Here is a 12018-nt window from a genome sequence, read left to right as displayed (position 1 = left end):
GGGAGCTGACTGTTCTTGAACTTAATGCAGCCTATCTACTTTTACTAATGTCTTCAGGCAGTCTCAGAAACCCAGGAGACGTCTTTAGAAGAAGAAAAACATTCTCAAAATTCCCTTCATTTTTTTTTTTTTAGAGGGAAATCTTTCTGTCTTCCTGGTTTGTGAAGCTGGATTATAGTTTAATGTGATGAAAAAAAAACAGTAATTGTTTGAGTTCAAGTGTTAGATCATTTATTGTAAAATAAACAATAGTAATGTTTAGGACATCTACCATGTTAACTTACAAGACTACTGAGCAATGCAACTTTTTACTCAAACCTGCTGCCTTGACACCAACCAATGCTGAACCCAGTAATTGTGATGTCAGCATACTAACCAACTTTTTGGACCTCCAAGGGGCAAGGTTCAGGAGGCATGGTGAGATGATTTGCTTCATTATGGCTCTCCCTCGCTGTGTAGTGCCCAGTGCAGTGATTTGTGCAGTTGGTGCAGGGCCATTTATAATGCGATTTGCAAGGAATTGTCATCGGGCCCCTGATTCACCTGATACAAAGGGCAGGACCCCAAAGTCTGGCCTACACTGCCACGAAGCAGAAAAAACACAGCAGAAATAAATATTTTCGGGCGCTTGTAGACTAGTCAGTAGGTAATGCCATGGTTAGTGCTGCATACACTACAGTGGTATTCTCCAAATACAGATAATTTGTGATGCCCTTAGATCACGGATAATAGGGTTGTGATGCAGTGGAGTAACAAGGAGGCAGTGTGCCTTGTGCTTGCCCCGCCCCCTGAGCGCATTACATCGCCCACACAGAAGATATATATAAATCACTATGGGCTGGCCAGCAGCACCAATGACAAAATGCTGGTTTCTGATTGGACGTACTGAAATATTTAAAGATTGCAGTGTTCCAATGTGGGGAATCTCCCCATACTCACCAGTCCGACTACCCTCATTGGTGGCAACTTCTTCCAGCTCTTACACAGCAGGTCCCGGGGCATGGTGACCCCAGCGGTGTGTTCCTCCAGCCAGGTGCCATCTTTTCAGGGATCTCTCCTCCTAGATCCACCCTTCCTCCATTACTATCCTGGGGCACCTTTCTACACCGCCATCCCCTGCCCAACTCAAAATACTGTAACCACATTAAATGAGCCATCATATTAATTGCTTGTATTTTACAGGTAAAGTAGAATTAAACTAAAAGCAAAAGTACATCAAAGAGTTTTGACTTCTCTGATCAGTTCTCTAAAATAGCAGTACTAATGTTCTGTGAGCAAAGAAACTTTAGAACATTGGAAATCTTTTTCTCTACTCCTTTTTTTTTATTTTTTTATTCCATCTAAACAGTATCTACTTTTCCATACGTGTTATAAACAGGAGTTGAATAATTAGTCTGCATATTTTTATTATTTTTTTGTGATAAGAATAACTTTGTGATAAGACGTAATACAAAATCCTTCTAAGGCTAAGTTGTAAATACACAATATGACAGAAAGGTACATATTTAAGCTTTGTTAGACACAGGTGTTAAGACTGAGTACTTTACATTTGCCAGGTGAGTTCCTGGGGGTGAAAAGTCAGTTTGTACTAATGTAACACCAGAACAAAATAAATCTGCAGGTCAAAGGTGTTGGCTGTGAGAGGCATGTGCAGTAGTCCACCTAACGCTGAAAAATGAGCAGAAAGGATTTAAATGACTTCGTGTAAGCACTCAATCAACACAACATTAGTCTTCTTGTACGTTCCAACACCTATGCAGTCTTTGTTTTTCCGTAGTCCTTTCACATTCTTAGGTACAACAAAGCGCCACCTCAGACAAAAGCCGATGAAAAGAGTACACAAACAGACCTGTTCTCTATAGCCCTGGTTGGAAAGTCAACAAATGATCGCACCTGCATGAGGGTTCCTACCTAGGATGGTCGGCCAAGTTTGAGTCTCATACATTCTTTCCCAGCCCTCGGGCCTTTTGGAAACCATCGCCAAGACTTGTAGAACACAAAGAAATAAAAATAGTCATCAACCGTACAAATAAAGAAATAACTCATTCTATCTGAGCATTCACCTTCCTTATGAAAGAGTCCCTTTTATACAAAGACTGAGCTCATTTGTCAATGAATGTTGCATTTACTGAAGCCAAATCACAACCAATTAGTACATGATCTACACACGGGCTCTATATCCTGTTGCTCGGTGCTCTTATAGTTTGTAATAATTACCAGATTTTTTTTTATAGGGCATGGACGAAAGCTTTAACTTGATTTTGAGGCTAAGATTTGTCATTTTGTCTGATGGAAACATTATTCTAAATACATTATTATATATGTAGCCCGCGGCCTTCGCTTTTAATTCTCAGGGGCTGGATTTTCACATTAACACTAATCTAAGTAGGCTTTTCACTGATAACTTTGCAAAAGTTTTACAGGAAAAAGAAACCAAAAATAGAAACATGGGTGGTCATTCCGAGTTGTTCGCTCGTTGCCGATTTTTCGCTATATTGCGATTAGTCGCTTACTGCGCATGTGCAAGGTTCGCAGAGCGCATGCGTTTAGTTATTTTACACAAAAGTTAGGTATTTTACTCACGGCATAACGAGGATTTTTCATCGTTCTGGTGATCGCAGTGTGATTGACAGGAAGTGGGTGTTTCTGGGCGGAAACTGGACGTTTTCTGGGCGTGTGTGAAAAAACGCTGGCGTTTCTGGGAAAAACGCAGGAGTGTCTGAAGAAACGGGGGAGTGTCTGGGCGAACGCTGGGTGTGTTTGTGACGTCAAACCAGGAACGAAACTGACTGAACTGATCGCAGTGGCAGAGTAAGTCTGGAGCTACTCAGAAACTGCTAAGTAATTTCTATTCGCAATTCTGCAAATCTTTCGTTCGCAATTCTGCTAAGCTAAGATACACTCCCAGAGGGCGGCGGCTTAGCGTGTGCAATGCTGCTAAAATAAGAATTTACTTACCGATAATTCTATTTCTCATAGTCCATAGTGGATGCTGGGGACTCCGAAAGGACCATGGGGAATAGCGGCTCCGCAGGAGACTGGGCACAAAGTAAAAGCTTTAGGACTAGCTGGTGTGCACTGGCTCCTCCCCCTATGACCCTCCTCCAAGCCTCAGTTAGGATACTGTGCCCGGACGAGCGTACACAATAAGGAAGGATTTTGAATCCCGGGTAAGACTCATACCAGCCACACCAATCACACCGTACAACTTGTGATCTGAACCCAGTTAACAGCATGATAACAGAAGGAGCCTCTGAAAGATGGCTCACAACAACAATAACCCGATTTTTGTAACAATAACTATGTACAAGTAATGCAGACAATCCGCACTTGGGATGGACGCCCAGCATCCACTACGGACTATGAGAAATAGAATTATCGGTAAGTAAATTCTTATTTTCTCTAACGTCCTAGTGGATGCTGGGGACTCCGAAAGGACCATGGGGATTATACCAAAGCTCCCAAACGGGCGGGAGAGTGCGGATGACTCTGCAGCACCGAATGAGAGAACTCCAGGTCCTCCTCAGCCAGGGTATCAAATTTGTAGAATTTAGCAAACGTGTTTGCCCCTGACCAAGTAGCTGCTCGGCAAAGTTGTAAAGCCGAGACCCCTCGGGCAGCCGCCCAAGATGAGCCCACTTTCCGTGTGGAATGGGCTTTTACAGATTTTGGCTGTGGCAGGCCTGCCACAGAATGTGCAAGCTGAATTGTACTACAAATCCAACAAGCAATCGTCTGCTTAGAAGCAGGAGCACCCAGCTTGTTGGGTGCATACAGGATAAAAAGCAAATCAGATTTCCTGACTCCAGCCGTCCTGGAAACATATATTTTCAGGGCCCTGACTACGTCCAGCAACTTGGAATCCTCCAAGTCCCTAGTAGCCGCAGGCACCACAATAGGCTGGTTTAAGTGAAATGCTGAAACCACCTTAGGGAGAAATTGAGGACGAGTCCTCAATTCTGCCCTGTCCGTATGAAAAATTAGGTAAGGGCTTTTATAGGATAAAGCCGCCAATTCTGAGACACGCCTGGCTGAAGCCAGGGCTAACAGCATTACCACTTTCCATGTGAGATATTTTAAGTCCACAGTGGTGAGTGGTTCAAACCAATGTGATTTTAGGAATCCCAAAACTACATTGAGATCCCAAGGTGCCACTGGAGGCACAAAAGGAGGCTGTATATGCAGTACTCCCTTGACAAACGTCTGAACTTCAGGAACAGAAGCCAGTGCTTTTTGGAAGAATATTGACAGGGCCGAAATTTGAACCTTAATGGACCCTAATTTGAGGCCCATAGACAGTCCTGTTTGCAGGAAATGCAGGAAACGACCCAGTTGAAATTCCTCTGTAGGGGCCTTCCTAGCCTCGCACCACGCAACATATTTACGCCAAATACGGTGATAATGTTGTATGGTTACATCCTTCCTGGCTTTGATCAGGGTAGGGATGACTTCATCCGGAATGCCTTTTTCCTTCAGGATCCGGCGTTCAACCGCCATGCCGTCAAACGCAGCCGCGGTAAGTCTTGGAACAGACATGGTCCCTGCTGGAGCAGGTCCTTTCTTAGAGGTAGAGGCCACGGGTCTTCCGTGAGCATCTCTTGAATTTCCGGGTACCAAGTCCTTCTTGGCCAATCCGGAGCCACGAGTATAGTCTTTACTCCTCTCCTTCTTATGATTCTCAGTACTTTTGGTATGAGAGGAAGAGGAGGGAACACATACACTGACTGGTACACCCACGGTGTTACCAGAGCGTCCACAGCTATTGCCTGAGGGTCCCTTGACCTGGCGCAATATCTGTCCAGTTTTTTGTTGAGGCGGGACGCCATCATGTCCACCTTTGGTTTTTCCCAACGGTTTACAATCATGTGGAAGACTTCTGGGTGAAGTCCCCACTCCCCCGGGTGAAGATCGTGTCTGCTGAGGAAGTCTGCTTCCCAGTTGTCCACTCCCGGAATGAACACTGCTGACAGTGCTATCACATGATTCTCCGCCCAGCGAAGAATCCTTGCCACTTCCATCATTGCCCTCCTGCTTCTTGTGCCGCCCTGTCTGTTTACGTGGGCGACTGCCGTGATGTTGTCCGACTGGATCAACACCGGCTGACCCTGAAGCAGAGGTCTTGCCTGACTTAGGGCATTGTAAATAGCCCTTAGTTCCAGGATATTTATGTGAAGTGACGTTTCCATGCTTGACCACAAGCCCTGGAAATTTCTTCCCTGTGTGACTGCTCCCCAGCCTCTCAGGCTGGCATCCGTGGTCACCAGGACCCAATCCTGAATGCCGAATCTGCGGCCCTCTAGGAGATGAGCACTCTGTAACCACCACAGGAGAGACACCCTTGTCCTTGGAGACAGGGTTATCCGCTGATGCATTTGAAGATGCGATCCGGACCATTTGTCCAGCAGATCCCACTGAAAAGTTCTTGCGTGGAATCTGCCGAATGGAATCGCTTCGTAAGAAGCCACCATCTTTCCCAGGACCCTTGTGCATTGATGTACTGACACTTGGCCTGGTCTTAGGAGGTTCCTGACTAGGTCGGATAACTCCTTGGCTTTCTCCTCCGGGAGAAACACCTTTTTCTGTACTGTGTCCAGAATCATCCCTAGGAACAGCAGACGTGTCGTCGGAATCAGCTGCGATTTTGGAATATTTAGAATCCATCCGTGCTGTCGTAGTACTACTTGAGATAGTGCTACTCCGACCTCTAACTGTTCTCTGGACCTTGCCCTTATCAGGAGATCGTCCAAGTAAGGGATAATTAAGACGCCTTTTCTTCGAAGAAGAATCATCATTTCGGCCATTACCTTGGTAAAGACCCGGGGTGCCGTGGACAATCCAAACGGCAGCGTCTGAAACTGATAGTGACAGTTCTGTACCACAAACCTGAGGTACCCTTGGTGAGAAGGGCAAATTGGGACATGGAGGTAAGCATCCTTGATGTCCAGAGACACCATATAGTCCCCTTCTTCCAGGTTCGCTATCACTGCTCTGAGTGACTCCATCTTGAACTTGAACCTTTTTATTTAAGTGTTCAAGGATTTCAGATTTAAAATGGGTCTCACCGAGCCGTCCGGCTTCGGTACCACAAACAGCGTGGAATAATACCCCTTTCCCTGTTGTAGGAGGGGTACCTTGATTATCACCTGCTGGGAATACAGCTTGTGAATGGCTTCCAATACCGCCTCCCTGTTGCGGGGAGACGTTGGTAAAGCAGACTTCAGGAACCGGCGAGGGGGAGACGTCTCGAATTCCAATTTGTACCCCTGAGATACTACCTGCAGGATCCAGGGGTCCACTTGCGAGTTAGCCCACTGCGCGCTGAAATTCTTGAGACGGGCCCCCACCGTGCCTGAGTCCGCTTGTAAGGCCCCAGCGTCATGCTGAGGACTTGGCAGAAGCGGGGGAGGGCTTCTGTTCCTGGGAAGAGGCTGTTTGCTGCAGTCTTTTTCCCCTTCCTCTGCCCCGGGGCAGATATGAGTGGCCTTTTGCCCGCTTGCCCTTATGGGGACGAAAGGACTGAGCCTGAAAAGACGGTATCTTTTTCTGCTGCGAGGTGACTTGGGGTAAAAAGGTGGATTTTCCAGCCGTTGCCGTGGCCACCAGGTCCGATAGACCGACCCCAAATAACTCCTCCCCTTTATACGGCAATACTTCCATATGCCGTTTGGAATCCGCATCCCCTGACCACTGTCGCGTCCATAATCCTCTTCTGGCAGAAATGGACATCGCACTTACTCTTGATGCCAGAGTGCAAATATCCCTCTGTGCATCTCGCATATATAGAAATGCATCCTTTAAATGCTCTATAGTCAATAATATATTGTCCCTGTCCAGGGTATCAATATTTTCAGTCAGGGAATCCGACCAAGCCACCTCAGCACTGCACATCCAGGCTGAGGCGATTGCTGGTCGCAGTATAATACCAGTATGTGTGTATATACTTTTAAGGATATTTTCCAGCTTCCTATCAGCTGGTTCCTTGAGGGCGGCCGTATCAGGAGACGGTAACGCCACTTGTTTTGATAAGCGTGTGAGCGCCTTATCTACGCTAGGGGGTGTTTCCCAACGCGCCCTAACCTCTGGCGGGAAAGGGTATAATGCCAATAATTTTTTTAGAAATTAGCAGTTTTTTATCGGGGGAAACCCACGCTTCATCACACACCTCATTTAATTCATCTGATTCAGGAAAAACTACGGGTAGTTTTTTCACACCCCACATAATACCCTTTTTTGTGGTACTTGTAGTATCAGAAATGTTCAAAACCTCCTTCATTGCCGTGATCATGTAACGTGTGGCCCTACTGGAAAATACGTTTGTTTCCTCACCGTCGACACTGGAGTCAGTGTCCGTGTCAGTGTCTGTATCGACCTGAGGTAATGGGCGTTTTATAGCCCCTGACGGTGTTTGAGACGCCTGTACAGGTATTAACTGATTTGCCGGCTGTCTCATGTCGTCAACAGTCTTTTGTAAAGTGCCGACACTATCACGTAATTCTTTCCATAAGACCATCCAGTCAGGTGTCGACTCCCTAGGGGGTGACATCACTAACACAGGCAATTGCTCCGCCTCCACACCATTTTCCTCCTCATACATGTCGACACAGCGTACCGACACACAGCACACACACAGGGAATGCTCTGACAGAGGACAGGACCCCACTAGCCCTTTGGGGAGACAGAGGGAGAGTTTGCCAGCACACACCAGAGCGCTATATATATACAGGGATAACCTTATATAAGTGTTTTTCCCTAATATAGCTGCTGTATATATTAATATGCCAATTTAGTGCCCCCCCTCTCTTGTTTTACCCTGTTTCTGTAGTGCAGGACTGCAGGGGAGAGTCAGGGAGCCTTCCTCCAAAGGAGCTGTGAGGAAAAAATGGCGCTTGTGTGCTGAGGAGATAGGCTCCGCCCCTTTTTCGGCGGCCTTTCTCCCGCTTTTTTGTGGAAAACTGGCAGGGGTTAAATACATCCATATAGCCCAGGAGCTATATGTGATGTATTTTTAGCCATTTAAGGTATTTTCATTGCGTCCCAGGGCGCCCCCCCCCAGCGCCCTGCACCCTCAGTGACCGGAGTGTGAAGTGTGCTGAGAGCAATGGCGCACAGCTGCGGTGCTGTGCGCTACCTTATTGAAGACAGGACGTCTTCTGCCGCCGATTTTCCGGACCTCTTCACTCTTCTGGCTCTGTAAGGGGGCCGGCGGCGCGGCTACGGGACCCATCCATGGCTGGGCCTGTGATCGTCCCTCTGGAGCTAATGTCCAGTAGCCTAAGAAGCCCAATCCACTCTGCACGCAGGTGAGTTCGCTTCTTCTCCCCTTAGTGCCTCGATGCAGTGAGCCTGTTGCCAGCAGGTCTCACTGAAAATAAAAAAAAACCTATTTAAACTTTTACTCTAAGCAGCTCAGGAGAGCCACCTAGATTGCACCCTTCTCGTTCAGGCACAAAATCTTAACTGAGGCTTGGAGGAGGGTCATAGGGGGAGGAGCCAGTGCACACCAGCTAGTCCTAAAGCTTTTACTTTGTGCCCAGTCTCCTGCGGAGCCGCTATTCCCCATGGTCCTTTTGGAGTCCCCAGCATCCACTAGGACGTTAGAGAAAAGCAGCTAGTGAGCGAACAACTCGGAATGAGGGCCATAGACAGGCCCATCTAACAGTATAGGGGGAGATTAATAAAAGATTGGAGAGAGGTAAAGTACCAACCAATCAGCTTCTGTCATTTTTCGAACGCAGCCTGTAATATGACAGAAGTTGATTGGTTAGCACTTTATTGTCAATTTATCTCTCCCAATCTTTGATAAATCTCCCCCTAACTCACAATACACAATTTCAGCTACAATATATAAATTTACATGCCTTTCCCTCATGCCTGAAGAGAACTATCCATGGAACCATGTGGTATGTGCTTTTTCAGAGGCACATGAACAATGTCCCATTTAAAAAAACCTTAAAATTGGGATGTACTGTATGCATAAAGTGGCCAATGGCATGGCTCCATAATGTGATATGCAGATGTGTAGACTGAGTATGGGCGCAATTATGTGGGCCTGACCTGGAGGCCCACAGCTGAGGCAGCGGTAGATTGCATATGAGAGCAGGATCAAGCACAACTAGTCCCACCCACCTAGGCAGCAGACGTTCTCTTCCAAATCTTGCTGGGGAGAAGGGGACGAAAGAGTAACACCAGGGCCCCAGCTCTATGATTGGATCAGTAGCTCTGTTCACATACAGAATAGTCATGGCCATGAGTATAACTTCCCCTAAAGCTTCCTGAGAAAACGTGCTGGGTGATTTGTTTTCTTTTGTTTTTGGTCTCTTTAGTGGGAGTCTGCACCCAGAGCCGGCCATAGGCATAGGCAAACTAGGCAATTGGCTAGGGCATTTGATATGCACAGGGGCATCAGCAGCTTCTGCTGATTAAACTGATATGTGGCATGCCTATATTCTGTGTGTAGCATTTCATATGCAGATACAGCCACAGTCTCACATAGTATATAGGCATGCTGCATATCATTTTAATCAGCAGCTGCTTGTGCATCCTAGCCACATAGCAATGCAAATAAGATGCATTTTCATAAAAAAAAATTTGCCCAATGTTAGCATTGAGGAACGATTTATGAGGACACATCTGTATCCAAGCAGAGGCAGAGGTCACAGTGTTAGTGGCAGTGTGAGTGCTGTGTGCATGTGAGTGGGTTGGTTGTGCAGTAGTGTTCGGAATATGTGTAAGGAGCATTATGTGTGTCATGTAAAAATGCATTAATAATGTGCAACATATGTGTAAAGGGGCACTATGTGTGTCATTATGTGTATAAGGGCATTAATAATGTGCGGCATATGTGTAACAGGGTACTACTATATGTGTGTCATTATGTGTATAGGGGCACTAATAATGTGCAGCAAATGTGTAGGGGGCACTAAGTGTGTCATTATGTGTATAAGGGCATTAATAATGTGCGGCATATGTGTAAGGGACATTACGTGTAAAAGGGCATTAATAAAGGTTGTCATAATGTGTAAGGCGCATTATATTTATAAGGACATTAATAATGTGTCTCATATGTGTAAGGGGCATTACATGTGGAATTATGTGTATAAATGTATTACTAATGTGTGGCATTATGTGTATAAGGTGCTCTACTATGTGGCGTTGCGTATAGAAAGGGCACTACTGTGTCGTCTAATGTGAGCAACAGGGTGTGGTGTATATGTGAATAAGGAGTAATAAAGAGCAATAGGGTGTGGTGTAATGTGAATAAGGAGCAATTCAGTGTGATGTAATGTGAATAAGGGGCTCTACTGTGAGGAGTAACGTTTATAAGGTAAAGTGATACTACTGTGGGATGTAATATGAATTATGGACACTATTGCATGATCAAATGTGAATAAAGTTGCAGTACTGTGTGGCGTAATTGGATTCGGGGTTACTATTGTGTGGCCACGCCCCTTGCCAGCAAAAACACACCCCTTTTTGGGCTGTGCGCCAAATGTGCGAACTGTTCCTATTTAAAATATAGGGGGTACAAACACCAAAATAAGGACTGCTATGGGTGAGGGGTGATAGTGCTGGGAAAGAGGTGCAAGGTCAGAGGCAGAACCAGTGGTGGTGCTATGGGACACCAGCCAAAATCTTGCCTAGGGCATCATATTGGTTAGGGCCGGCTCTGTCTGCACCGCCATATACCTGCTCTCTACAGTCATTGTGCACTGCTGAGCACACTAAGGGAGAAATGCCCATCCTTCTCTCAGCGCCGGTCATCCTCCTTCGGAGAAAGAAACATTTGAGGGAACACACCCCAGCTGCCCAGCTTCATCATTAGCTTGTAAACAAGCAAAGAGAATAGGGTGGAGTGGTACAAAGACCGTGGCATACAGTAGCTTTGCTGGGAACCAGAGTCCACCATAGAGATGAAGCCAGCTCTCAATATGTACTTAGCGGGGACAGCAATTTCTCATGGCATCCCTGGTTATGATAAGTCCGGTGCACCGCCACAGCTAGGCTCACCTGATTTGTAGTTGTTCCTACCGGCATGCACATGTTATACTGTTTAAGTACATAAAAAAGTCACATATAATGAATAACAAAAAATGATAAATATAATAAAATAAATAAAAAAATAGATGTAAACCCCACAGCATTTCAAAATAAAAATAAATAATGACTAAATGCCTTATTCCCTGATTCACTCACCCAACTACTCTAATCAGATTCTCCCCCGGTCACCCCCTCCCCTTTGCCACTTATGCCCTCTGAAGTGGGGATGTTAGGTTGCATGCAACTCAGCAGTTTGGGGTATCCGTGCTACCACCAAGAAGTGCAGTTCTTGTGCCTAGAGGCATCTTATGTTCATTCTTTGTTCATCTCTAAATGTACATGTAACATACAAATGTTCTTGGTAGGATGAGTTAAGAAAACATATACTTAATTAAAAAGCGCATCTAATCTCTGCTTCACATGCATTTAATAAATGTGGCTTATTGTTTATACATATTTAATAAGCAGCGAACCAATGAAGTGTGGCATGAAGAGATCTCATTAGGATTCAGTTATAGACATCAGTTTTGTAACTCTTCACTTCCCATGTTCTCAGAAGAACAATAGACCCTTTATAAGTAATTTTAGGACATTGTTTGACATGAGATATCAGTGAGAGCAGAAGGTCATGCGTATAAGATATTGAAATGCTACGTTTTTCAAGGTGGAATTACAATACATGCAAACTAGATGTGTGTGGAGCCACGTGTTTTGGTTTTAGTTCTTTCTAATCATCATGTTTTGGTTTTGGTAAAAACTCCTTCAAGTGTTTTTGTTCGGATTCGGTTTTTTGGTTTGGTTTAAAATCGATAATCATTGATAAAAAATAAATAAAAACAGCTAAAATCATGCAGTGTTTTTCAATCCAAGAACCAAAATTTGGATTTGAAATCCAAATTTTGAACAGCGCAAATATTAGAAACAATACTCGGTGTGGTTTGGTTCTGCTCAGGGGTTCCGGACCGGGTTTTAGTTCGGATC

At 45.3% G+C, this 12018-nt stretch overlaps 1 long non-coding RNA gene across 1 annotated transcript in view; it reads right to left on the bottom strand.

Annotated features, from left to right (window-relative positions):
* Nucleotides 1-1469: 1469 nt before the first annotated feature.
* LOC134957097 (uncharacterized) overlaps nucleotides 1470-12018 on the bottom strand; it is a 53331-nt gene continuing 42782 nt past the window's right edge. The window contains exon 3 of the long non-coding RNA XR_010186457.1: nucleotides 1470-1986. This is a non-coding gene — a long non-coding RNA (uncharacterized LOC134957097). The remainder of the gene's footprint in view (nucleotides 1987-12018) is intronic.

The sequence above is a fragment of the Pseudophryne corroboree genome, chromosome 9 (genome assembly GCF_028390025.1).
Source record: "Pseudophryne corroboree isolate aPseCor3 chromosome 9, aPseCor3.hap2, whole genome shotgun sequence".
NCBI lineage: Eukaryota > Metazoa > Chordata > Amphibia > Anura > Myobatrachidae > Pseudophryne > Pseudophryne corroboree.
The sequence above is the reverse complement of the archived record's forward strand: the minus strand, read 5'-3'. Positions and strand labels throughout refer to the sequence as shown.